This window comes from Pinus tabuliformis, chromosome 7 (assembly GCF_031772625.1).
Source record: "Pinus tabuliformis cultivar Carrire ecotype Pingquan chromosome 7, CPIR1, whole genome shotgun sequence".
Classification (NCBI taxonomy): domain Eukaryota; kingdom Viridiplantae; phylum Streptophyta; class Pinopsida; order Pinales; family Pinaceae; genus Pinus; species Pinus tabuliformis.
In genome coordinates, this window is record NC_142293.1 from 114,605,617 (window position 1) to 114,629,478 (window position 23,862).

Genomic DNA, 23,862 nt, shown 5'->3' on the forward strand with positions numbered 1-23,862 from the left:
CAGCTACGCTCCCCCCTGCCCCCCTAATGCTCCAGCGACCTCTTCGTTCGCGGGATCCCATTATAAATCGATATACAAGTAGCCCCACGTCGCAAAACGCCGCGCAAAAAAGAGGGGGGAGGGTGCAACACTAGGACTTCCCGGGAGGTCACCCATCCCAGTACTACTCTAGCCCAAGCGCGCTTAACTGCGGAGTTCTGATGGGATCCGGTGCGTTAACTTTGGTATGATCGCACCCGCAAAGATCTCGCCCCCTCCCCCTCTTCAAGGGACACCGCCGAGCCACGGGGACCGTCCACGGCCCTCGATCCGAAACGGTTCGGCACAGGGGCTCGCCCTCTTCCCCGACTCGGCGGCGCCTCCCGCCCCGCGGGGAGCCAGCGGAAGAACGGACGAGCGAAAATGTAAACAAGAGAGAGAAGGAAAAGGCGTAAGCTCCTCGACCACCGACGACGCTCCGTGGAGTGCGCGCGGCCTTTCCGCGAACGATCCGCGGTTCTTCCAGGATTCGAATTCCTACGGAAGTTCATGTGATCTACACCTCTTACCCCACTCTCCTCGTGTCATATCCGCAGCGGCGATGCGAACGGTCCTAGATTCATCTCCCACTGCCGCAAATGCGTCGCCGCCGTTGCACTGTGATCACGCCCCTGACTTCCGACCAGGAAAAGACCCCATTCTCGAATTTCCCTCGGAGCAGTCTTAAAGCGAGTCGACGTTTCCCTCAGCTACGCTCCCCCCTGCCCCCCTAATGCTCCAGCGACCTCTTCGTTCGCGGGATCCCATTATAAATCGATATACAAGTAGCCCCACGTCGCAAAACGCCACGCAAAAAGAGGGGGGAGGGTGCAACACTAGGACTTCCCGGGAGGTCACCCATCCCAGTACTACTCTAGCCCAAGCGCGCTTAACTGCGGAGTTCTGATGGGATCCGGTGCATTAACGCTGGTATGATCGCACCCGCAAAGATCTCGCCCCCTCCCCCTCTTCAAGGGACACCGCCGATCCACGGGGCCCGTCCACGGCCCTCGATCCGAAACGGTTCGACGCAGGGGCTCGCCCTCTTCCCCGACTCGGCGGCGCCTCACGCCCCGCGGGGAGCCAGCGGAAGAACGGACGAGCGAAAATGTAAAGAAGAGAGAGAAGGAAAAGGCGTAAGCTCCTCGACCACCGACGACGCTCCGTGGAGCGCGCGCGGCTTTTCCGCGAACGATCCGCGGTTCTTCCATGATTCGAATTCCTACGGAAGTGCATGTGATCTACACCTCTTACCCCACTCTCCTCGTCTCATATCCGCAGCGGCGATGCAAACGGTCCCAGATTCATCGCCCACTGCCGCAAATGCGTCGCCGCCGTTGCACTGTGATCCCGCCCCTGACTTCCGACCAGGGAAAAGACCCCGTTCTCGAATTTCCCTCGGAACAGTCTTAAAGTGAGTCGCCGTTTCCCTCAGCTACGCTCCCCCCTGCCCCCCTAATGCTCCAGCGACCTCTTCGTTCGCGGGATCCCATTATAAATCGATATACAAGTAGCCCCACGTCGCAAAACGCCGCGCAAAAAGAGGGGGGAGGGTGCAACACTAGGACTTCCCGGGAGGTCACCCATCCCAGTACTACTCTAGCCCAAGCGCGCTTAACTGCGGAGTTCTGATGGGATCCGGTGCGTTAACTTTGGTATGATCGCACCCGCAAAGATCTCGCCCCCTCCCCCTCTTCAAGGGACACCGCCGAGCCACGGGGCCCGTCCACGGCCCTCGATCCGAAACGGTTCGGCACAGGGGCTCGCCCTCTTCCCCGACTCAGCGGCGCCTCCCGCCCCGCGGGGAGCCAGCGGAAGAACGGACGAGCGAAAATGTAAACAAGAGAGAGAAGGAAAAGGCGTAAGCTCCTCGACCACCGACGACGCTCCGTGGAGTGCGCGCGGCCTTTCCGCGAACGATCCGCGGTTCTTCCAGGATTCGAATTCCTACGGAAGTTCATGTGATCTACACCTCTTACCCCACTCTCCTCGTGTCATATCCGCAGCGGCGATGCGAACGGTCCTAGATTCATCGCCCACTGCCGCAAATGCGTCGCCGCCGTTGCACTGTGATCACGCCCCTGACTTCCGACCAGGAAAAGACCCCATTCTCGAATTTCCCTCGGAGCAGTCTTAAAGCGAGTCGACGTTTCCCTCGGCTACGCTCCCCCTGCCCCCCTAATGCTCCAGCGATCTCTTCGCTCGCGGGATCCCATTATAAATCGATATACAAGTAGCCCCACGTCGCAAAACGCCACGCAAAAAGAGGGGGGAGGGTGCAACACTAGGACTTCCCGGGAGGTCACCCATCCCAGTACTACTCTAGCCCAAGCGCGCTTAACTGCGGAGTTCTGATGGGATCCGGTGCATTAACGCTGGTATGATCGCACCCGCAAAGATCTCGCCCCCTCCCCCTCTTCAAGGGACACCGCCGATCCACGGGGCCCGTCCATGGCCCTCGATCCGAATCGGTTCGACGCAGGGGCTCGCCCTCTTCCCCGACTCGGCGGCGCCTCACGCCCCGCGGGGAGCCAGCGGAAGAACGGACGAGCGAAAATGTAAAGAAGAGAGAGAAGGAAAAGGCGTAAGCTCCTCGACCACCGACGACGCTCCGTGGAGCGCGCGCGGCCTTTCCGCGAACGATCCGCGGTTCTTCCAGGATTCTAATTCCTACGGAAGTGCATGTGATCTACACCTCTTACACCACTCTCCTCGTGTCATATCCCCAGCGGCGATGCGAACGGTCCTAGATTCATCGCCCACTGCCGCAAAATGCGTCGCCGCCGTTGCACTGTGATCCCGCCCCTGACTTCCGACCAGGGAAAAGACCCCGTTCTCGAATTTCCCTCGGAGCAGTCTTAAAGCGAGTCGCCGTTTCCCTCAGCTACGCTCCCCCCTGCCCCCCCTAATGCTCCAGCGACCTCTTCGTTCGCGGGATCCCATTATAAATCGATATACAAGTAGCCCCACGTCGCAAAACGCCGCGCAAAAGAGGGGGGAGGGTGCAACACTAGGACTTCCCGGGAGGTCACCCATCCCAGTACTACTCTAGCCCTAGCGCGCTTAACTACAGAGTTCTGAAGGGATCCGGTGCATTAACGCTAGTATGATCGCACCCGCAAAGATCTCGCCCCCTCCCCCTCTTCAAGGGACACCACCGAGCCACGGGGCCCGTCCACGGCCCTCGATCCGAAACGGTTCGGCGCAGGGGCTCGCCCTCTTCCCCGACTCGGCGGCGCCTCCCGCCCCGCGGGGAGCCAGCGGAAGAACGGACGAGCGAAAATCTAAAGAAGAGAGAGAAGGAAAAGGCGTAAGTTCCGCGACCACCGACGACGGTCCGTGGAGCGCGCGCGGCCTTTCCGCGAACGATCCGCGGTTCTTCCAGGATTAGAATTCCTACGGAAGTGCATATGATCTACACCTCTTACCCCACTCTCCTCGTGTCATATCCGCAGCGGCGGTGCGAACGGTCCTAGATTCATCGCCCACTGCCGCAAATGCGTCGCCGCCGTTGCACTGTGATCCCGCCCCTGACTTCCGACCAGGCAAAAGACCCCGTTCTCGAATTTCCCTCGGAGCAGTCTTAAAGCGAGTCGCCGTTTCCCTCGGCTACGCTCCCCCCGCCCCCATAATGCTCCAGCGATCTCTTCATTCGCGGGATTCCATTATAAAATCACTGTATAAGTAGCCCCACGTCGCAAAACGCCGCGCAAAAAAGAGGGGGGAGGGTGCAACACTAGGACTTCCCGGGAGGTCACCCATCCCAGTACTACTCTAGCCCAAGCGCGCTTAACTGCGGAGTTCTGATGGGATCCGGTGCATTAACGCTGGTATGATCGCACCCGCAAAGATCTCGCCCCCTCCCCCTCTTCAAGGGAGACCGCCGAGCCATGGGGCCCATCCATGGCCCTCGATCCGAAACGGTTCGGCGCAGGGGCTCGCCCTCTTCCCCGACTTGGCGGCGCCTCCCGCCCTGCGTGGAGCCAGCGGAAGAACGGACGAGCGAAAATGAAAAGAAGAGAGAGAAGGAAAAGGCGTAAGTTCCGCGACCACCGGCGGCGCTCCGTGGAGCGCGCGCGGCCTTTCCGCGAACGATCCGCGGTTCTTCCAGAATTCGAATTCCTACGGAAGTGCATATGATCCACACCTCTTACCCCACTCTCCTCGTGTCATATCCGCAGCGGCGTTGCGAACGGTCCTAGATTCATCGCCCACTGCCGCAAAATGCGTCGCCGCCGTTGCACTGTGATCCCGCCCCTGGCTTCCAACCAGGGAAAAGACCCTGTTCTCGAATTTCCCTCGGAGCAGTCTTAAAGCGAGTCGTCGTTTCCCTCAGCTACGCTCCCCCCTGCCCCCCTAATGCTCCAGCGATCTCTTCGTTCGCGGGATCCCATTATAAATCGATATACAAGTAGCCCCACGTCGCAAAACGCCGCGCAAAAAGAGGGGGCAGGGTGCAACACTAGGACTTCCCGGGAGGTCACCCACCCATCCCAAGCGCGCTTAACTGCGGAGTTCTGATGGGATCTGGTGCATTAACGCTGGTATGATCGCACCCGCAAAGATCTCGCCCCCTCCCCCTCTTCAAGGGAGACCGCCGAGCCACGGGGCCCATCCATGGCCCTCGATCCGAAGCGGTGCGGCGCAGGAGCTCGCCCTCTTCCCCGACTTGGCGGCGCCTCCCGCCCCGCGGGGAGCCAGCGGAAGAACGGGCGAGCGAAAATGAAAAGAAGAGAGAGAAGAAAAAGGCGTAAGTTCCGCGACCACCGACGACGCTGCGTGGAGCTCGCGCGGCCTTTCCGTGAACGATCCACGGTTCTTCCAAAACTCGAATTCCTACGGAAGTGCATGTGATCTACACCTCTTACCCCACTCTCCTCGTCTCATATCCGCAGCGGCGATGCAAACGGTCCCAGATTCATCGCCCACTGCCGCAAATGCGTCGCCGCCGTTGCACTGTGATCCCGCCCCTGACTTCCGACCAGGGAAAAGACCCCGTTCTCGAATTTCCCTCGGAGCAGTCTTAAAGTGAGTCGCTGTTTCCCTCAGCTACGCTCCCCCCTGCCCCCCTAATGCTCCAGCGATCTCTTCGTTCGCGGGATCCCATTATAAATCAATATACAAGTAGCCCCACGTCGCAAAACGCCGCGCAAAAAAGAGGGGGGAGGGTGCAACACTAGGACTTCCCGGGAGGTCACCCATCCCAGTACTACTCTAGCCCAAGCGCGCTTAACTGCGGAGTTCTGATGGGATCCGGTGCGTTAACTTTGGTATGATCGCACCCGCAAAGATCTCGCCCCCTCCCCCTCTTCAAGGGACACCGCCGAGCCACGGGGACCGTCCACGGCCCTCGATCCGAAACGGTTCGGCACAGGGGCTCGCCCTCTTCCCCGACTCGGCGGCGCCTCCCGCCCCGCGGGGAGCCAGCGGAAGAACGGACGAGCGAAAATGTAAACAAGAGAGAGAAGGAAAAGGCGTAAGCTCCTCGACCACCGACGACGCTCCGTGGAGTGCGCGCGGCCTTTCCGCGAACGATCCGCGGTTCTTCCAGGATTCGAATTCCTACGGAAGTTCATGTGATCTACACCTCTTACCCCACTCTCCTCGTGTCATATCCGCAGCGGCGATGCGAACGGTCCTAGATTCATCTCCCACTGCCGCAAATGCGTCGCCGCCGTTGCACTGTGATCACGCCCCTGACTTCCGACCAGGAAAAGACCCCATTCTCGAATTTCCCTCGGAGCAGTCTTAAAGCGAGTCGACGTTTCCCTCAGCTACGCTCCCCCCTGCCCCCCTAATGCTCCAGCGACCTCTTCGTTCGCGGGATCCCATTATAAATCGATATACAAGTAGCCCCACGTCGCAAAACGCCACGCAAAAAGAGGGGGGAGGGTGCAACACTAGGACTTCCCGGGAGGTCACCCATCCCAGTACTACTCTAGCCCAAGCGCGCTTAACTGCGGAGTTCTGATGGGATCCGGTGCATTAACGCTGGTATGATCGCACCCGCAAAGATCTCGCCCCCTCCCCCTCTTCAAGGGACACCGCCGATCCACGGGGCCCGTCCACGGCCCTCGATCCGAAACGGTTCGACGCAGGGGCTCGCCCTCTTCCCCGACTCGGCGGCGCCTCACGCCCCGCGGGGAGCCAGCGGAAGAACGGACGAGCGAAAATGTAAAGAAGAGAGAGAAGGAAAAGGCGTAAGCTCCTCGACCACCGACGACGCTCCGTGGAGCGCGCGCGGCTTTTCCGCGAACGATCCGCGGTTCTTCCATGATTCGAATTCCTACGGAAGTGCATGTGATCTACACCTCTTACCCCACTCTCCTCGTCTCATATCCGCAGCGGCGATGCAAACGGTCCCAGATTCATCGCCCACTGCCGCAAATGCGTCGCCGCCGTTGCACTGTGATCCCGCCCCTGACTTCCGACCAGGGAAAAGACCCCGTTCTCGAATTTCCCTCGGAACAGTCTTAAAGTGAGTCGCCGTTTCCCTCAGCTACGCTCCCCCCTGCCCCCCTAATGCTCCAGCGATCTCTTCGTTCGCGGGATCCCATTATAAATCGATATACAAGTAGCCCCACGTCGCAAAACGCCGCGCAAAAAAGAGGGGGGAGGGTGCAACACTAGGACTTCCCGGGAGGTCACCCATCCCAGTACTACTCTAGCCCAAGCGCGCTTAACTGCGGAGTTCTGATGGGATCCGGTGCGTTAACTTTGGTATGATCGCACCCGCAAAGATCTCGCCCCCTCCCCCTCTTCAAGGGACACCGCCGAGCCACGGGGCCCGTCCACGGCCCTCGATCCGAAACGGTTCGGCACAGGGGCTCGCCCTCTTCCCCGACTCAGCGGCGCCTCCCGCCCCGCGGGGAGCCAGCGGAAGAACGGACGAGCGAAAATGTAAACAAGAGAGAGAAGGAAAAGGCGTAAGCTCCTCGACCACCGACGACGCTCCGTGGAGTGCGCGCGGCCTTTCCGCGAACGATCCGCGGTTCTTCCAGGATTCGAATTCCTACGGAAGTTCATGTGATCTACACCTCTTACCCCACTCTCCTCGTGTCATATCCGCAGCGGCGATGCGAACGGTCCTAGATTCATCGCCCACTGCCGCAAATGCGTCGCCGCCGTTGCACTGTGATCACGCCCCTGACTTCCGACCAGGAAAAGACCCCATTCTCGAATTTCCCTCGGAGCAGTCTTAAAGCGAGTCGACGTTTCCCTCAGCTACGCTCCCCCCTGCCCCCCTAATGCTCCAGCGACCTCTTCGTTCGCGGGATCCCATTATAAATCGATATACAAGTAGCCCCACGTCGCAAAACGCCACGCAAAAAGAGGGGGGAGGGTGCAACACTAGGACTTCCCGGGAGGTCACCCATCCCAGTACTACTCTAGCCCAAGCGCGCTTAACTGCGGAGTTCTGATGGGATCCGGTGCATTAACGCTGGTATGATCGCACCCGCAAAGATCTCGCCCCCTCCCCCTCTTCAAGGGACACCGCCGATCCACGGGGCCCGTCCATGGCCCTCGATCCGAATCGGTTCGACGCAGGGGCTCGCCCTCTTCCCCGACTCGGCGGCGCCTCACGCCCCGCGGGGAGCCAGCGGAAGAACGGACGAGCGAAAATGTAAAGAAGAGAGAGAAGGAAAAGGCGTAAGCTCCTCGACCACCGACGACGCTCCGTGGAGCGCGCGCGGCCTTTCCGCGAACGATCCGCGGTTCTTCCAGGATTCTAATTCCTACGGAAGTGCATGTGATCTACACCTCTTACACCACTCTCCTCGTGTCATATCCCAGCGGCGATGCGAACGGTCCTAGATTCATCGCCCACTGCCGCAAAATGCGTCGCCGCCGTTGCACTGTGATCCCGCCCCTGACTTCCGACCAGGGAAAAGACCCCGTTCTCGAATTTCCCTCGGAGCAGTCTTAAAGCGAGTCGCCGTTTCCCTCAGCTACGCTCCCCCCTGCCCCCCCTAATGCTCCAGCGATCTCTTCGTTCGCGGGATCCCATTATAAATCGATATACAAGTAGCCCCACGTCGCAAAACGCCGCGCAAAAAGAGGGGGGAGGGTGCAACACTAGGACTTCCCGGGAGGTCACCCATCCCAGTACTACTCTAGCCCTAGCGTGCTTAACTACAGAGTTCTGAAGGGATCCGGTGCATTAACGCTAGTATGATCGCACCCGCAAAGATCTCGCCCCCTCCCCCTCTTCAAGGGACACCACCGAGCCACGGGGCCCGTCCACGGCCCTCGATCCGAAACGGTTCGGCGCAGGGGCTCGCCCTCTTCCCCGACTCGGCGGCGCCTCCCGCCCCGCGGGGAGCCAGCGGAAGAACGGACGAGCGAAAATCTAAAGAAGAGAGAGAAGGAAAAGGCGTAAGTTCCGCGACCACCGACGACGGTCCGTGGAGCGCGCGCGGCCTTTCCGCGAACGATCCGCGGTTCTTCCAGGATTCGAATTCCTACGGAAGTGCATGTGATCTACACCTCTTACCCCACTCTCCTCGTGTCATATCCGCAGCGGCGATGCGAACGGTCCTAGATTCATCGCCCACTGCCGCAAATGCGTCGCCGCCGTTGCACTGTGATCCCGCCCCTGACTTGCGACCAGGGAAAAGACCCCGTTCTCGAATTTCCCTCGGAGCAGTCTTAAAGCGAGTCGTCGTTTCCCTCAGCTCCGCTCCCCCCTGCCCCCCTAATGCTCCAGCGACCTCTTCGTTCGCGGGATCCCATTATAAATCGATATACAAGTAGCCCCACGTCGCAAAACGCCGCGCAAAAAGAGGGGGGAGGATGCAACACTAGGACTTCCCGGGAGGTCACCCATCCCAGTACTACTCTAGCCCAAGCGCGCTTAACTGCGGAGTTCTGATGGGATCCGGTGCATTAACGCTGGTATGATCGCACCCGCAAAGATCTCGCCCCCTCCCCCTCTTCAAGGGACACCGCCGAGCCACGGGGCCCGTCCACGGCCCTCGATCCGAAACGGTTCGGCGCAGGGGCTCGCCCTCTTCCCCGACTCGGCGGCGCCTCCCGCCCCGCGGGGAGCCAGCGGAAGAACGGACGAGCGAAAATGTAAAGAAGAGAGAGAAGGAAAAGGCGTAAGCTCCGCGACCACCGACGACGCTCCGTGGAGCGCGCGCGGCCTTTCCGCGAACGATCCGCGGTTCTTCCAGGATTCGAATTCCTACGGAAGCGCATGTGATTTACACCTCTTACCCCACTCTCCTCGTGTCATATCCGCAGCAGCGTTGCGAACGGTCCCAGATTCATCGCCCACTGCCGCAAATGCGTCGCCGCCGTTGCACTGTGATCCCGCCCGTGACTTCCGACCAGGGAAAAGAACCTGTTCTCGAATTTCCCTCGGCGCAGTCTTAAAGCGAGTCGCCGTTTCCCTCGGCTACGCTCCCCCCGCCCCCTTAATGCTCCAGCGATCTCTTCGTTCGCGGGATTCCATTATAAAATCACTATATAAGTAGCCCCACGTCGCAAAACGCCGCACAAAAAGAGGGGGAGGGTGCAACAATAGGACTTCCCGGGAGGTCACCCATCCCAAGCGCGCTTAACTGCGGAGTTCTGATGGGATCCGGTGCATTAACGCTGGTATGATCGCACCCGCAAAGATCTCGCCCCCTCCCCCTCTTCAAGGGACACCGCCGAGCCACGGGCCCCATCCACGGCCCTCGATCCGAAACGGTTCGGCGCAGGGGCTCGCCCTCTCCCCCGACTTGGCGGCGCCTCCCGCCCCGCGGGGAGCCAGCGGAAGAACGGACGAGCGAAAATGAAAAGAAGAGAGAGAAGGAAAAGGCGTAAGTTCCGCGACCACCGACGACGCTCCGTGGAGCGCGCGCGGCCTTTCCGCGAACGATCCGCGGTTCTTCCATGATTCGAATTCCTACGGAAGTGCATGTGATCTACACCTCTTACCCCACTCTCCTCGTCTCATATCCGCAGCGGCGATGCAACGGTCCCAGATTCATCGCCCACTGCCGCAAATGCGTCGCCGCCGTTGCACTGTGATCCCGCCCCTGACTTCCGACCAGGGAAAAGACCCCGTTCTCGAATTTCCCTCGGAGCAGTCTTAAAGTGAGTCGCTGTTTCCCTCAGCTACGCTCCCCCTGCCCCCCTAATGCTCCAGCGATCTCTTCGTTCGCGGGATCCCATTATAAATCGATATACAAGTAGCCCCACGTCGCAAAACGCCGCGCAAAAGAGGGGGGAGGGTGCAACACTAGGACTTCCCGGGAGGTCACCCATCCCAGTACTACTCTAGCCCAAGCGCGCTTAACTGCGGAGTTCTGATGGGATCCGGTGCATTAACTTGGTATGATCGCACCCGCAAAGATCTCGCCCCCTCCCCCTCTTCAAGGGACACCGCCGAGCCACGGGGCCCTCGATCCGAAACGGTTCGGCGCAGGGGCTCGCCCTCTTCCCCGACTCGGCGGCGCCTCCCGCCCCGCGGGGAGCCAGCGGAAGAACGGACGAGCGAAAATGTAAAGAAGAGAGAGAAGGAAAAGGCGTAAGCTCCGCGACCACTGACGACGCTCTGTGGAGCGCGCGCGGCCTTTCCGCGAACGATCCGCGGTTCTTCCAGGATTCGAATTCCTACGGAAGTTCATGTGATCTACACCTCTTACCCCACTCTCCTCGTGTCATATCCGCAGCGGCGATGCGAACGGTCCTAGATTCATCGCCCACTGCCGCAAATGCGTCGCCGCCGTTGCACTGTGATCCCGCCCCTGACTTCCGACCAGGGAAAAGACCCCATTCTCGAATTTCCCTCGGAGCAGTCTTAAAGCGAGTCGACGTTTCCCTCAGCTACGCTCCCCCCTGCCCCCCTAATGCTCCAGCGATCTCTTCGTTCGCGGGATCCCATTATAAAATCGATATACAAGTAGCCCCACGTCGCAAAACGCCACGCAAAAAGAGGGGGGAGGGTGCAACACTAGGACTTCCCGGGAGGTCACCCATCCCAGTACTACTCTAGCCCAAGCGCGCTTAACTGCGGAGTTCTGATGGGATCCGGTGCATTAACGCTGGTATGATCGCACCCGCAAAGATCTCGCCCCCTCCCCCTCTTCAAGGGACACCGCCGAGCCACGGGCCCCATCCACGGCCCTCGATCCGAAACGGTTCGGCGCAGGGGCTCGCCCTCTTCCCCGACTTGGCGGCGCCTCACGCCCCGCGGGGAGCCAGCGGAAGAACGGACGAGCGAAAATGAAAAGAAGAGAGAGAAGGAAAAGGCGTAAGTTCCGCGACCACCGACGACGCTCCGTGGAGCGCGCGCGGCTTTTCCGCGAACGATCCGCGGTTCTTCCAGAATTCGAATTCCTACGGAAGTGCATATGATCTACACCTCTTACCCCACTCTCCTCGTGTCATATCCGCAGCGGCGATGCGAACGGTCCTAGATTCATCGCCCACTGCCGCAAATGCGTCGCCGCCGTTGCACTGTGATCCCGCCCCTGACTTCCGACCAGGGAAAAGACCCCGTTCTCGAATTTCCCTCGGAGCAGTCTTAAAGCGAGTCGCCGTTTCCCTCAGCTACGCTCCCCCTGCCCCCCTAATGCTCCAGCGATCTCTTCGTTCGCGGGATCCCATTATAAATCGATATACAAGTAGCCCCACGTCGCAAAACGCCGCGCAAAAAAGAGGGGGGAGGGTGCAACACTAGGACTTCCCGGGAGGTCACCCATCCCAGTACTACTCTAGCCCAAGCGCGCTTAACTGCGGAGTTCTGATGGGATCCGGTGCATTAACGCTGGTATGATCGCACCCGCAAAGATCTCGCCCCCTCCCCCTCTTCAAGGGACACCGCCGAGCCACGGGGCCCGTCCACGGCCCTCGATCCGAAACGGTTCGGCGCAGGGGCTCGCCCTCTTCCCCGACTCGGCGGCGCCTCCCGCCCCGCGGGGAGCCAGCGGAAGAACGGACGAGCGAAAATGAAAAGAAGAGAGAGAAGGAAAAGGCGTAAGTTCCGCGACCACCGGCGGCGCTCCGTGGAGCGCGCGCGGCCTTTCCGCGAACGATCCGCGGTTCTTCCAGAATTCGAATTCCTACGGAAGTGCATATGATCCACACCTCTTACCCCACTCTCCTCGTGTCATATCCGCAGCGGCGATGCGAACGGTCCTAGATTCATCGCCCACTGCCGCAAAATGCGTCGCCGCCGTTGCACTGTGATCCCGCCCCTGACTCCCGACCAGGGAAAAGACCCCGTTCTCGAATTTCCCTCGGAGCAGTCTTAAAGCGAGTCGCCGTTTCCCTCAGCTACGCTCCCCCCTGCCCCCCCTAATGCTCCGGCGATCTCTTCGTTCGCGGGATCCCATTATAAATCGATATACAAGTAGCCCCACGTCGCAAAACGCCGCGCAAAAAAGAGGGGGGAGGGTGCAACACTAGGACTTCCCGGGAGGTCACCCATCCCAGTACTACTCTAGCCCAAGCGCGCTTAACTGCGGAGTTCTGATGGGATCCGGTGCATTAACGCTGGTATGATCGCACCCGCAAAGATCTCGCCCCCTCCCCCTCTTCAAGGGACACCGCCGAGCCACGGGCCCCATCCACGGCCCTCGATCCGAAACGGTTCGGCGCAGGGGCTCGCCCTCTCCCCCGACTTGGCGGCGCCTCCCGCCCCGCGGGGAGCCAGCGGAAGAACGGACGAGCGAAAATGAAAAGAAGAGAGAGAAGGAAAAGGCGTAAGCTCCGCGACCACCGACGACGCTCCGTGGAGCGCGCGCGGCCTTTCCGCGAACGATCCGCGGTTCTTCCAGAATTCGAATTCCTACGGAAGTGCATATGATCCACACCTCTTACCCCACTCTCCTCGTGTCATATCCGCAGCGGCGATGCGAACGGTCCTAGATTCATCGCCCACTGCCGCAAAATGCGTCGCCGCCGTTGCACTGTGATCCCGCCCCTGACTCCCGACCAGGGAAAAGACCCCGTTCTCGAATTTCCCTCGGAGCAGTCTTAAAGCGAGTCGCCGTTTCCCTCAGCTACGCTCCCCCCTGCCCCCCCTAATGCTCCGGCGATCTCTTCGTTCGCGGGATCCCATTATAAATCGATATACAAGTAGCCCCACGTCGCAAAACGCCGCGCAAAAAGAGGGGGGAGGGTGCAACACTAGGACTTCCCGGGAGGTCACCCATCCCAGTACTACTCTAGCCCAAGCGCGCTTAACTGCGGAGTTCTGATGGGATCCGGTGCATTAACGCTGGTATGATCGCACCCGCAAAGATCTCGCCCCCTCCCCCTCTTCAAGGGACACCGCCGAGCCACGGGGCCCGTCCACGGCCCTCGATCCGAAACGGTTCGGCGCAGGGGCTCGCCCTCTTCCCCGACTCGGCGGCGCCTCCCGCCCCGCGGGGAGCCAGCGGAAGAACGGACGAGCGAAAATGAAAAGAAGAGAGAGAAGGAAAAGGCGTAAGTTCCGCGACCACCGACGACGCTCCGTGGAGCGCGCGCGGCCTTTCCGCGAACGATCCGCGGTTCTTCCAGAATTCGAATTCCTACGGAAGTGCATATGATCCACACCTCTTACCCCACTCTCCTCGTGTCATATCCGCAGCGGCGATGCGAACGGTCCTAGATTCATCGCCCACTGCCGCAAATGCGTCGCCGCCGTTGCACTGTGATCCCGCCCCTGACTTTCGACCAGGGAAAAGACCCCGTTCTCGAATTTCCCTCGGAGCAGTCTTAAAGCGAGTCGCCGTTTCCCTCAGCTACGCTCCCCCTGCCCCCCTAATGCTCCAGCGATCTCTTCGTTCGCGGGATCCCATTATAAATCGATATACAAGTAGCCCCACGTCGCAAAACGCCGCGCAAAAGAGGGGGGAGGGTGCAACACTAGGACTTCCCGGGAGGTCACCCATCCCAGTACTACTCTAGCCCAAGCGCGCTTAACTGCGGAGTTCTGATGGGATCCGGTGCATTAACGCTGGTATGATCGCACCCGCAAAGATCTCGCCCCCTCCCCCTCTTCAAGGGACACCGCCGAGCCACGGGCCCCATCCACGGCCCTCGATCCGAAACGGTTCGGCGCAGGGGCTCGCCCTCTCCCCCGACTTGGCGGCGCCTCCCGCCCCGCGGGGAGCCAGCGGAAGAACGGACGAGCGAAAATGAAAAGAAGAGAGAGAAGGAAAAGGCGTAAGTTCCGCGACCACCGACGACGCTCCGTGGAGCGCGCGCGGCCTTTCCGCGAACGATCCGCGGTTCTTCCAGAATTCGAATTCCTACGGAAGTGCATATGATCCACACCTCTTACCCCACTCTCCTCGTGTCATATCCGCAGCGGCGATGCGAACGGTCCAGATTCATCGCCCACTGCCGCAAAATGCGTCGCCGCCGTTGCACTGTGATCCCGCCCCTGACTCCCGACCAGGGAAAAGACCCCGTTCTCGAATTTCCCTCGGAGCAGTCTTAAAGCGAGTCGCCGTTTCCCTCAGCTACGCTCCCCCCTGCCCCCCCTAATGCTCCGGCGATCTCTTCGCTCGCGGGCTCCCATTATAAATCGATATACAAGTAGCCCCACGTCGCAAAACGCCGCGCAAAAGAGGGGGGAGGGTGCAACACTAGGACTTCCCGGGAGGTCACCCATCCCAGTACTACTCTAGCCCAAGCGCGCTTAACTGCGGAGTTCTGATGGGATCCGGTGCATTAACGCTGGTATGATCGCACCCGCAAAGATCTCGCCCCCTCCCCCTCTTCAAGGGACACCGCCGAGCCACGGGGCCCTCGATCCGAAACGGTTCGGCGCAGGGGCTCGCCCTCTTCCCCGACTCGACGGCGCCTCCCGCCCCGCGGGGAGCCAGCGGAAGAACGGACGAGCGAAAATGAAAAGAAGAGAGAGAAGGAAAAGGCGTAAGTTCCGCGACCACCGGCGGCGCTCCGTGGAGCGCGCGCGGCCTTTCCGCGAACGATCCGCGGTTCTTCCAGAATTCGAATTCCTACGGAAGTGCATATGATCCACACCTCTTACCCCACTCTCCTCGTGTCATATCCGCAGCGGCGATGCGAACGGTCCTAGATTCATCGCCCACTGCCGCAAAATGCGTCGCCGCCGTTGCACTGTGATCCCGCCCCTGACTCCCGACCAGGGAAAAGACCCCGTTCTCGAATTTCCCTCGGAGCAGTCTTAAAGCGAGTCGCCGTTTCCCTCAGCTACGCTCCCCCCTGCCCCCCCTAATGCTCCAGCGATCTCTTCGTTCGCGGGATCCCATTATAAATCGATATACAAGTAGCCCCACGTCGCAAAACGCCGCGCAAAAAGAGGGGGAGGGTGCAACACTAGGACTTCCCGGGAGGTCACCCATCCCAGTACTACTCTAGCCCAAGCGCGCTTAACTGCGGAGTTCTGATGGGATCCGGTGCATTAACGCTGGTATGATCGCACCCGCAAAGATCTCGCCCCCTCCCCCTCTTCAAGGGACACCGCCGAGCCACGGGGCCCTCGATCCGAAACGGTTCGGCGCAGGGGCTCGCCCTCTTCCCCGACTCGACGGCGCCTCCCGCCCCGCGGGGAGCCAGCGGAAGAACGGACGAGCGAAAATGAAAAGAAGAGAGAGAAGGAAAAGGCGTAAGTTCCGCGACCACCGGCGGCGCTCCGTGGAGCGCGCGCGGCCTTTCCGCGAACGATCCGCGATTCGAATTCCTACGGAAGTGCATATGATCCACACCTCTTACCCCACTCTCCTCGTGTCATATCCGCAGCGGCGATGCGAACGGTCCTAGATTCATCGCCCACTGCCGCAAAATGCGTCGCCGCCGTTGCACTGTGATCCCGCCCCTGACTCCCGACCAGGGAAAAGACCCCGTTCTCGAATTTCCCTCGGAGCAGTCTTAAAGCGAGTCGCCGTTTCCCTCAGCTACGCTCCCCCCTGCCCCCCCTAATGCTCCGGCGATCTCTTCGCTCTCGGGCTCCCATTATAAATCGATATACAAGTAGCCCCACGTCGCAAAACGCCGCGCAAAAGAGGGGGGAGGGTGCAACACTAGGACTTCCCGGGAGGTCACCCATCCCAGTACTACTCTAGCCCAAGCGCGCTTAACTGCGGAGTTCTGATGGGATCCGGTGCATTAACGCTGGTATGATCGCACCCGCAAAGATCTCGCCCCCTCCCCCTCTTCAAGGGACACCGCCGAGCCACGGGGCCCGTCCACGGCCCTCGATCCGAAACGGTTCGGCGCAGGGGCTCGCCCTCTTCCCCGACTCGACGGCGCCTCCCGCCCCGCGGGGAGCCAGCGGAAGAACGGACGAGCGAAAATGAAAAGAAGAGAGAGAAGGAAAAGGCGTAAGTTCCGCGACCACCGGCGGCGCTCCGTGGAGCGCGCGCGGCCTTTCCGCGAACGATCCGCGGTTCTTCCAGAATTCGAATTCCTACGGAAGTGCATATGATCCACACCTCTTACCCCACTCTCCTCGTGTCATATCCGCAGCGGCGATGCGAACGGTCCTAGATTCATCGCCCACTGCCGCAAAATGCGTCGCCGCCGTTGCACTGTGATCCCGCCCCTGACTCCCGACCAGGGAAAAGACCCCGTTCTCGAATTTCCCTCGGAGCAGTCTTAAAGCGAGTCGCCGTTTCCCTCAGCTACGCTCCCCCCTGCCCCCCCTAATGCTCCGGCGATCTCTTCGCTCTCGGGCTCCCATTATAAATCGATATACAAGTAGCCCCACGTCGCAAAACGCCGCGCAAAAGAGGGGGGAGGGTGCAACACTAGGACTTCCCGGGAGGTCACCCATCCCAGTACTACTCTAGCCCAAGCGCGCTTAACTGCGGAGTTCTGATGGGATCCGGTGCATTAACGCTGGTATGATCGCACCCGCAAAGATCTCGCCCCCTCCCCCTCTTCAAGGGACACCGCCGAGCCACGGGGCCCGTCCACGGCCCTCGATCCGAAACGGTTCGGCGCAGGGGCTCGCCCTCTTCCCCGACTCGGCGGCGCCTCCCGCCCCGCGGGGAGCCAGCGGAAGAACGGACGAGCGAAAATGCAAAGAAGAGAGAGAAGGAAAAGGCGTAAGTTCCGCGACCACCGACGACGCTCAGTGGAGCGCGCGCGGCCTTTCCGCGAACGATCCGCGATTCGAATTCCTACGGAAGTGCATATGATCTACACCTCTTACCCCACTCTCCTCGTGTCATATCCGCAGCGGCGATGCGAACGGTCCTAGATTCATCGCCCACTGCCGCAAAATGCGTCGCCGCCGTTGCACTGTGATCCCGCCCCTGACTCCCGACCAGGGAAAAGACCCCGTTCTCGAATTTCCCTCGGAGCAGTCTTAAAGCGAGTCGCCGTTTCCCTCAGCTACGCTCCCCCCTGCCCCCCTAATGCTCCAGCGATCTCTTCGTTCGCGGGATCCCATTATAAATCGATATACAAGTAGCCCCACGTCGCAAAACGCCGCGCAAAAGAGGGGGGAGGGTGCAACACTAGGACTTCCCGGGAGGTCACCCATCCCGGTGCATTAACGCTGGTATGATCGCACCCGCAAAGATCTCGCCCCCTCCCCCTCTTCAAGGGACACCGCCGAGCCACGGGGCCCGTCCACGGCCCTCGATCCGAAACGGTTCGGCGCAGGGGCTCGCCCTCTTCCCCGACTCGGCGGCGCCTCCCGCCCCGCGGGGAGCCAGCGGAAGAACGGACGAGCGAAAATGAAAAGAAGAGAGAGAAGGAAAAGGCGTAAGTTCCGCGACCACCGGCGACGCTCCGTGGAGCGCGCGCGGCCTTTCCGCGAACGATCCGCGGTTCTTCCAGAATTCGAATTCCTACGGAAGTGCATATGATCCACACCTCTTACCCCACTCTCCTCGTGTCATATCCGCAGCGGCGATGCGAACGGTCCTAGATTCATCGCCCACTGCCGCAAAATGCGTCGCCGCCGTTGCACTGTGATCCCGCCCCTGACTCCCGACCAGGGAAAAGACCCCGTTCTCGAATTTCCCTCGGAGCAGTCTTAAAGCGAGTCGCCGTTTCCCTCAGCTACGCTCCCCCCTGCCCCCCTAATGCTCCAGCGACCTCTTCGTTCGCGGGATCCCATTATAGATCGATATACAAGTAGCCCCACGTCGCAAAACGCCGCACAAAAAAGAGGGGGGAGGGTGCAACACTAGGACTTCCCGGGAGGTCACCCATCCCAGTACTACTCTAGCCCAAGCGCGCTTAACTGCGGAGTTCTGATGGGATCCGGTGCATTAACGCTGGTATGATCGCACCCGCAAAGATCTCGCCCCCTCCCCCTCTTCAAGGGACACCGCCGAGCCACGGGCCCCATCCACGGCCCTCGATCCGAAACGGTTCGGCGCAGGGGCTCGCCCTCTCCCCCGACTTGGCGGCGCCTCCCGCCCCGCGGGGAGCCAGCGGAAGAACGGACGAGCGAAAATGAAAAGAAGAGAGAGAAGGAAAAGGCGTAAGTTCCGCGACCACCGACGACGCTGCGTGGAGCTCGCGCGGCCTTTCCGTGAACGATCCGCGGTTCTTCCAAAATTCGAATTCCTACGGAAGTGCATGTGATCTACACCTCTTACCCACTCTCCTCGTGCCATATTCGCAGCGGTGATGCGAACGGTGACTCCTAGATTCATCGCCCACTGCCGCAATACGTCGCCTCCGTTGCACTGTGATCCCGCCCGTGACTTCCGACCAGGGAAAAGAACCTGTTCTCGAATTTCCCTCGGCGCAGTCTTAAAGCGAGTCGCCGTTTCCCTCGGCTACGCTCCCCCCGCCCCCTTAATGCTCCAGCGATCTCTTCGTTCGCGGGATTCCATTATAGAATCACTATATAAGTAGCCCCACGTCGCAAAACGCCGCACAAAAAAGAGGGGGGAGGGTGCAACACTAGGACTTCCCGGGAGGTCACCCATCCCAGTACTACTCTAGCCCAAGCGCGCTTAACTGCGGAGTTCTGATGGGATCCGGTGCATTAACGCTGGTATGATCGCACCCGCAAAGATCTCGCCCCCTCCCCCTCTTCAAGGGACACCGCCGAGCCACGGGCCCCATCCACGGCCCTCGATCCGAAACGGTTCGGCGCAGGGGCTCGCCCTCTCCCCCGACTTGGCGGCGCCTCCCGCCCCGCGGGGAGCCAGCGGAAGAACGGACGAGCGAAAATGAAAAGAAGAGAGAGAAGGAAAAGGCGTAAGTTCCGCGACCACCGACGACGCTCCGTGGAGCGCGCGCGGCCTTTCCGCGAACGATCCGCGGTTCTTCCAGAATTCGAATTCCTACGGAAGTGCATATGATCCACACCTCTTACCCCACTCTCCTCGTGTCATATCCGCAGCGGCGATGCGAACGGTCCTAGATTCATCGCCCACTGCCGCAAAATGCGTCGCCGCCGTTGCACTGTGATCCCGCCCCTGACTCCCGACCAGGGAAAAGACCCCGTTCTCGAATTTCCCTCGGAGCAGTCTTAAAGCGAGTCGCCGTTTCCCTCAGCTACGCTCCCCCCTGCCCCCCTAATGCTCCGGCGACCTCTTCGTTCGCGGGATCCCATTATAGATCGATATACAAGTAGCCCCACGTCGCAAAACGCCGCACAAAAAAGAGGGGGGAGGGTGCAACACTAGGACTTCCCGGGAGGTCACCCATCCCAGTACTACTCTAGCCCAAGCGCGCTTAACTGCGGAGTTCTGATGGGATCCGGTGCATTAACGCTGGTATGATCGCACCCGCAAAGATCTCGCCCCCTCCCCCTCTTCAAGGGACACCGCCGAGCCACGGGCCCCATCCACGGCCCTCGATCCGAAACGGTTCGGCGCAGGGGCTCGCCCTCTCCCCCGACTTGGCGGCGCCTCCCGCCCCGCGGGGAGCCAGCGGAAGAACGGACGAGCGAAAATGAAAAGAAGAGAGAGAAGGAAAAGGCGTAAGTTCCGCGACCACCGACGACGCTCCGTGGAGCGCGCGCGGCCTTTTCCGCGGTTCTTCCAGGATTCGAATTCCTACGGAAGTGCATGTGATCTACACCTCTTACCCCACTCTCCTCGTGCCATATCCGCAGCGGCGATGCGAACGGTCCTAGATTCGTCGCCCACTGCCGCAAATGCGTCGCCGCCGTTGCACTGTGATCCCGCCCCTGACTTCCGACCAGGGAAAAGACCCCGTTCTCGAATTTCCCTCGGAGCAGTCTTAAAGCGAGTCGCCGTTTCCCTCAGCTACGCTCCCCCCTGCCCCCCTAATGCTCCAGCGACCTCTTCGTTCGCGGGATCCCATTATAGATCGATATACAAGTAGCCCCACGTCGCAAAACGCCGCACAAAAAAGAGGGGGGAGGGTGCAACACTAGGACTTCCCGGGAGGTCACCCATCCCAGTACTACTCTAGCCCAAGCGCGCTTAACTGCGGAGTTCTGATGGGATCCGGTGCATTAACGCTGGTATGATCGCACCCGCAAAGATCTCGCCCCCTCCCCCTCTTCAAGGGACACCGCCGAGCCACGGGCCCCATCCACGGCCCTCGATCCGAAACGGTTCGGCGCAGGGGCTCGCCCTCTCCCCCGACTTGGCGGCGCCTCCCGCCCCGCGGGGAGCCAGCGGAAGAACGGACGAGCGAAAATGAAAAGAAGAGAGAGAAGGAAAAGGCGTAAGTTCCGCGACCACCGACGACGCTGCGTGGAGCTCGCGCGGCCTTTCCACGGTTCTTCCGGAATTCGAATTCCTACAAAAGCACATACATACGATCTACACCTCTTACCCACTCTCCTCGTGCCATATTCGCAGCGGTGATGCGAACGGTGACTCCTAGATTCATCGCCCACTGCCGCAATACGTCGCCTCCGTTGCACTGTGATCCCGCCCGTGACTTCCGACCAGGGAAAAGAACCTGTTCTCGAATTTCCCTCGGCGCAGTCTTAAAGCGAGTCGCCGTTTCCCTCGGCTACGCTCCCCCCGCCCCCTTAATGCTCCAGCGATCTCTTCGTTCGCGGGATTCCATTATAAAATCACTGTATAAGTAGCCCCACGTCGCAAAACGCCGCACAAAAAAGAGGGGGGAGGGTGCAACACTAGGACTTCCCGGGAGGTCACCCATCCCAGTACTACTCTAGCCCAAGCGCGCTTAACTGCGGAGTTCTGATGGGATCCGGTGCATTAACGCTGGTATGATCGCACCCGCAAAGATCTCGCCCCCTCCCCCTCTTCAAGGGACACCGCCGAGCCACGGGCCCCATCCACGGCCCTCGATCCGAAACGGTTCGGCGCAGGGGCTCGCCCTCTCCCCCGACTTGGCGGCGCCTCCCGCCCCGCGGGGAGCCAGCGGAAGAACGGACGAGCGAAAATGAAAAGAAGAGAGAGAAGGAAAAGGCGTAAGTTCCGCGACCACCGACGACGCTGCGTGGAGCTCGCGCGGCCTTTCCACGGTTCTTCCGGAATTCGAATTCCTACGGAAGTGCATGTGATCTACACCTCTTACCCCACTCTCCTCGTGCCATATCCGCAGCGGCGATGCGAACGGTCCTAGATTCGTCGCCCACTGCCGCAAATGCGTCGCCGCCGTTGCACTGTGATCCCGCCCCTGACTTCCGACCAGGGAAAAGACCCCGTTCTCGAATTTCCCTCGGAGCAGTCTTAAAGCGAGTCGCCGTTTCCCTCAGCTACGCTCCCCCCTGCCCCCCTAATGCTCCAGCGACCTCTTCGTTCGCGGGATCCCATTATAGATCGATATACAAGTAGCCCCACGTCGCAAAACGCCGCGCAAAAAGGGGGGTAGGGTGCAACACTAGGACTTCCCGGGAGGTCACCCATCCCAGTACTACTCTAGCCCAAGCGCGCTTAACTGCGGAGTTCTGATGGGATCCGGTGCATTAACGCTGGTATGATCGCACCCGCAAAGATCTCGCCCCCTCCCCCTCTTCAAGGGACACCGCCGAGCCACGGGGCCCATCCACGGCCCTCGATCCGAAACGGTTCGGCGCAGGGGCTCGCCCTCTTCCCCGACTTGGCGGCGCCTCCCGCCCCGCGGGGAGCCAGCGGAAGAACGGACGAGCGAAAATGAAAAGAAGAGAGAGAAGGAAAAGGCGTAAGTTCCGCGACCACCGACGACGCTCCGTGGAGCGCGCGCGGCCTTTTCCGCGGTTCTTCCAGGATTCGAATTCCTACGGAAGTGCATGTGATCTACACCTCTTACCCCACTCTCCTCGTGCCATATCCGCAGCGGCGATGCGAACGGTCCTAGATTCGTCGCCCACTGCCGCAAATGCGTCGCCGCCGTTGCACTGTGATCCCGCCCCTGACTTCCGACCAGGGAAAAGACCCCGTTCTCGAATTTCCCTCGGAGCAGTCTTAAAGCGAGTCGCCGTTTCCCTCAGCTACGCTCCCCCCTGCCCCCCTAATGCTCCAGCGACCTCTTCGTTCGCGGGATCCCATTATAGATCGATATACAAGTAGCCCCACGTCGCAAAACGCCGCACAAAAAAGAGGGGGGAGGGTGCAACACTAGGACTTCCCGGGAGGTCACCCATCCCAGTACTACTCTAGCCCAAGCGCGCTTAACTGCGGAGTTCTGATGGGATCCGGTGCATTAACGCTGGTATGATCGCACCCGCAAAGATCTCGCCCCCTCCCCCTCTTCAAGGGACACCGCCGAGCCACGGGCCCCATCCACGGCCCTCGATCCGAAACGGTTCGGCGCAGGGGCTCGCCCTCTCCCCCGACTTGGCGGCGCCTCCCGCCCCGCGGGGAGCCAGCGGAAGAACGGACGAGCGAAAATGAAAAGAAGAGAGAGAAGGAAAAGGCGTAAGTTCCGCGACCACCGACGACGCTCCGTGGAGCTCGCGCGGCCTTTCCGCGGATCCGCGGTTCTTCCAGGATTCGAATTCCTACGGAAGTGCATGTGATCTACACCTCTTACCCCACTCTCCTCGTGCCATATCCGCAGCGGCGATGCGAACGGTCCTAGATTCGTCGCCCACTGCCGCAAATGCGTCGCCGCCGTTGCACTGTGATCCCGCCCCTGACTTCCGACCAGGGAAAAGACCCCGTTCTCGAATTTCCCTCGGAGCAGTCTTAAAGCGAGTCGCCGTTTCCCTCAGCTACGCTCCCCCCTGCCCCCCTAATGCTCCAGCGACCTCTTCGTTCGCGGGATCCCATTATAGATCGATATACAAGTAGCCCCCACGTCGCAAAACGCCGCGCAAAAAGAGGGGGGAGGGTGCAACACTAGGACTTCCCGGGAGGTCACCCATCCCAGTACTACTCTAGCCCAAGCGCGCTTAACTGCGGAGTTCTGATGGGATCCGGTGCATTAACGCTGGTATGATCGCACCCGCAAAGATCTCGCCCCCTCCCCCTCTTCAAGGGACACCGCCGAGCCACGGGCCCCATCCACGGCCCTCGATCCGAAACGGTTCGGCGCAGGGGCTCGCCCTCTTCCCCGACTCGGCGGCGCCTCCCGCCCCGCGGGGAGCCAGCGGAAGAACGGACGAGCGAAAATGTAAAGAAGAGAGAGAAGGAAAAGGCGTAAGTTCCGCGACCACCGACGACGCTCCGTGGAGCGCGCGCGGCCTTTCCGCGGTTCTTCCAGGATTCGAATTCCTACGGAAGTGCATGTGATCTACACCTCTTACCCCACTCTCCTCGTGCCATATCCGCAGCGGCGATGCGAACGGTCCTAGATTCGTCGCCCACTGCCGCAAATGCGTCGCCGCCGTTGCACTGTGATCCCGCCCCTGACTTCCGACCAGGGAAAAGACCCCGTTCTCGAATTTCCCTCGGAGCAGTCTTAAAGCGAGTCGCCGTTTCCCTCAGCTACGCTCCCCCCTGCCCCCCTAATGCTCCAGCGACCTCTTCGTTCGCGGGATCCCATTATAGATCGATATACAAGTAGCCCCCACGTCGCAAAACGCCGCGC

General features: G+C 60.6%; 29 non-coding genes and 1 pseudogene across 29 annotated transcripts; all 30 read right to left on the reverse strand.

The window, feature by feature from the left end:
- Nucleotides 1-119: 119 nt before the first annotated feature.
- On the reverse strand, nucleotides 120-238 carry LOC149245871 (5S ribosomal RNA). Its single transcript, XR_016267498.1, has one exon. It is a non-coding gene; the product is annotated as a 5S ribosomal RNA (ribosomal RNA).
- Nucleotides 239-843: 605 nt separating this feature from the next.
- LOC149245872 (5S ribosomal RNA) lies at nucleotides 844-962 on the reverse strand. The gene has a single exon (XR_016268059.1). It is a non-coding gene; the product is annotated as a 5S ribosomal RNA (ribosomal RNA).
- A 606-nt stretch (nucleotides 963-1,568) lies between these two features.
- On the reverse strand, nucleotides 1,569-1,687 carry LOC149245873 (5S ribosomal RNA). The gene has a single exon (XR_016267500.1). It is a non-coding gene; the product is annotated as a 5S ribosomal RNA (ribosomal RNA).
- A 604-nt stretch (nucleotides 1,688-2,291) lies between these two features.
- On the reverse strand, nucleotides 2,292-2,410 carry LOC149245874 (5S ribosomal RNA). The gene has a single exon (XR_016268060.1). It is a non-coding gene; the product is annotated as a 5S ribosomal RNA (ribosomal RNA).
- Nucleotides 2,411-3,017: 607 nt separating this feature from the next.
- On the reverse strand, nucleotides 3,018-3,136 carry LOC149245875 (5S ribosomal RNA). The gene has a single exon (XR_016267506.1). It is a non-coding gene; the product is annotated as a 5S ribosomal RNA (ribosomal RNA).
- Nucleotides 3,137-3,743: 607 nt separating this feature from the next.
- On the reverse strand, nucleotides 3,744-3,862 carry LOC149245876 (5S ribosomal RNA). The gene has a single exon (XR_016268061.1). It is a non-coding gene; the product is annotated as a 5S ribosomal RNA (ribosomal RNA).
- Nucleotides 3,863-5,183: 1,321 nt separating this feature from the next.
- On the reverse strand, nucleotides 5,184-5,302 carry LOC149245877 (5S ribosomal RNA). Its single transcript, XR_016267501.1, has one exon. It is a non-coding gene; the product is annotated as a 5S ribosomal RNA (ribosomal RNA).
- A 605-nt stretch (nucleotides 5,303-5,907) lies between these two features.
- Nucleotides 5,908-6,026, reverse strand: LOC149245878 (5S ribosomal RNA). Its single transcript, XR_016268062.1, has one exon. It is a non-coding gene; the product is annotated as a 5S ribosomal RNA (ribosomal RNA).
- A 607-nt stretch (nucleotides 6,027-6,633) lies between these two features.
- On the reverse strand, nucleotides 6,634-6,752 carry LOC149245879 (5S ribosomal RNA). The gene has a single exon (XR_016267502.1). It is a non-coding gene; the product is annotated as a 5S ribosomal RNA (ribosomal RNA).
- Nucleotides 6,753-7,357: 605 nt separating this feature from the next.
- Nucleotides 7,358-7,476, reverse strand: LOC149245880 (5S ribosomal RNA). The gene has a single exon (XR_016268063.1). It is a non-coding gene; the product is annotated as a 5S ribosomal RNA (ribosomal RNA).
- A 607-nt stretch (nucleotides 7,477-8,083) lies between these two features.
- On the reverse strand, nucleotides 8,084-8,202 carry LOC149245881 (5S ribosomal RNA). The gene has a single exon (XR_016267483.1). It is a non-coding gene; the product is annotated as a 5S ribosomal RNA (ribosomal RNA).
- A 606-nt stretch (nucleotides 8,203-8,808) lies between these two features.
- On the reverse strand, nucleotides 8,809-8,927 carry LOC149245882 (5S ribosomal RNA). Its single transcript, XR_016267406.1, has one exon. It is a non-coding gene; the product is annotated as a 5S ribosomal RNA (ribosomal RNA).
- A 1,311-nt stretch (nucleotides 8,928-10,238) lies between these two features.
- Nucleotides 10,239-10,356, reverse strand: LOC149245883 (5S ribosomal RNA; annotated as a pseudogene).
- A 596-nt stretch (nucleotides 10,357-10,952) lies between these two features.
- LOC149245884 (5S ribosomal RNA) lies at nucleotides 10,953-11,071 on the reverse strand. Its single transcript, XR_016268064.1, has one exon. It is a non-coding gene; the product is annotated as a 5S ribosomal RNA (ribosomal RNA).
- Nucleotides 11,072-11,677: 606 nt separating this feature from the next.
- LOC149245885 (5S ribosomal RNA) lies at nucleotides 11,678-11,796 on the reverse strand. The gene has a single exon (XR_016268065.1). It is a non-coding gene; the product is annotated as a 5S ribosomal RNA (ribosomal RNA).
- Nucleotides 11,797-12,405: 609 nt separating this feature from the next.
- LOC149245886 (5S ribosomal RNA) lies at nucleotides 12,406-12,524 on the reverse strand. The gene has a single exon (XR_016268067.1). It is a non-coding gene; the product is annotated as a 5S ribosomal RNA (ribosomal RNA).
- A 608-nt stretch (nucleotides 12,525-13,132) lies between these two features.
- On the reverse strand, nucleotides 13,133-13,251 carry LOC149245887 (5S ribosomal RNA). The gene has a single exon (XR_016268068.1). It is a non-coding gene; the product is annotated as a 5S ribosomal RNA (ribosomal RNA).
- Nucleotides 13,252-13,855: 604 nt separating this feature from the next.
- Nucleotides 13,856-13,974, reverse strand: LOC149245888 (5S ribosomal RNA). The gene has a single exon (XR_016268069.1). It is a non-coding gene; the product is annotated as a 5S ribosomal RNA (ribosomal RNA).
- Nucleotides 13,975-14,580: 606 nt separating this feature from the next.
- On the reverse strand, nucleotides 14,581-14,699 carry LOC149245889 (5S ribosomal RNA). Its single transcript, XR_016268070.1, has one exon. It is a non-coding gene; the product is annotated as a 5S ribosomal RNA (ribosomal RNA).
- Nucleotides 14,700-15,295: 596 nt separating this feature from the next.
- LOC149245890 (5S ribosomal RNA) lies at nucleotides 15,296-15,414 on the reverse strand. The gene has a single exon (XR_016268071.1). It is a non-coding gene; the product is annotated as a 5S ribosomal RNA (ribosomal RNA).
- Nucleotides 15,415-15,999: 585 nt separating this feature from the next.
- Nucleotides 16,000-16,118, reverse strand: LOC149245891 (5S ribosomal RNA). Its single transcript, XR_016268072.1, has one exon. It is a non-coding gene; the product is annotated as a 5S ribosomal RNA (ribosomal RNA).
- Nucleotides 16,119-16,725: 607 nt separating this feature from the next.
- LOC149245892 (5S ribosomal RNA) lies at nucleotides 16,726-16,844 on the reverse strand. The gene has a single exon (XR_016268073.1). It is a non-coding gene; the product is annotated as a 5S ribosomal RNA (ribosomal RNA).
- A 1,272-nt stretch (nucleotides 16,845-18,116) lies between these two features.
- Nucleotides 18,117-18,235, reverse strand: LOC149245893 (5S ribosomal RNA). The gene has a single exon (XR_016268074.1). It is a non-coding gene; the product is annotated as a 5S ribosomal RNA (ribosomal RNA).
- Nucleotides 18,236-18,844: 609 nt separating this feature from the next.
- Nucleotides 18,845-18,963, reverse strand: LOC149245894 (5S ribosomal RNA). The gene has a single exon (XR_016268075.1). It is a non-coding gene; the product is annotated as a 5S ribosomal RNA (ribosomal RNA).
- A 608-nt stretch (nucleotides 18,964-19,571) lies between these two features.
- Nucleotides 19,572-19,690, reverse strand: LOC149245895 (5S ribosomal RNA). Its single transcript, XR_016268076.1, has one exon. It is a non-coding gene; the product is annotated as a 5S ribosomal RNA (ribosomal RNA).
- A 597-nt stretch (nucleotides 19,691-20,287) lies between these two features.
- LOC149245896 (5S ribosomal RNA) lies at nucleotides 20,288-20,406 on the reverse strand. The gene has a single exon (XR_016268078.1). It is a non-coding gene; the product is annotated as a 5S ribosomal RNA (ribosomal RNA).
- A 602-nt stretch (nucleotides 20,407-21,008) lies between these two features.
- On the reverse strand, nucleotides 21,009-21,127 carry LOC149245897 (5S ribosomal RNA). The gene has a single exon (XR_016268079.1). It is a non-coding gene; the product is annotated as a 5S ribosomal RNA (ribosomal RNA).
- Nucleotides 21,128-21,721: 594 nt separating this feature from the next.
- On the reverse strand, nucleotides 21,722-21,840 carry LOC149245898 (5S ribosomal RNA). Its single transcript, XR_016268080.1, has one exon. It is a non-coding gene; the product is annotated as a 5S ribosomal RNA (ribosomal RNA).
- A 597-nt stretch (nucleotides 21,841-22,437) lies between these two features.
- LOC149245899 (5S ribosomal RNA) lies at nucleotides 22,438-22,556 on the reverse strand. The gene has a single exon (XR_016268081.1). It is a non-coding gene; the product is annotated as a 5S ribosomal RNA (ribosomal RNA).
- Nucleotides 22,557-23,160: 604 nt separating this feature from the next.
- Nucleotides 23,161-23,279, reverse strand: LOC149245900 (5S ribosomal RNA). The gene has a single exon (XR_016268082.1). It is a non-coding gene; the product is annotated as a 5S ribosomal RNA (ribosomal RNA).
- Nucleotides 23,280-23,862: the final 583 nt, after the last annotated feature.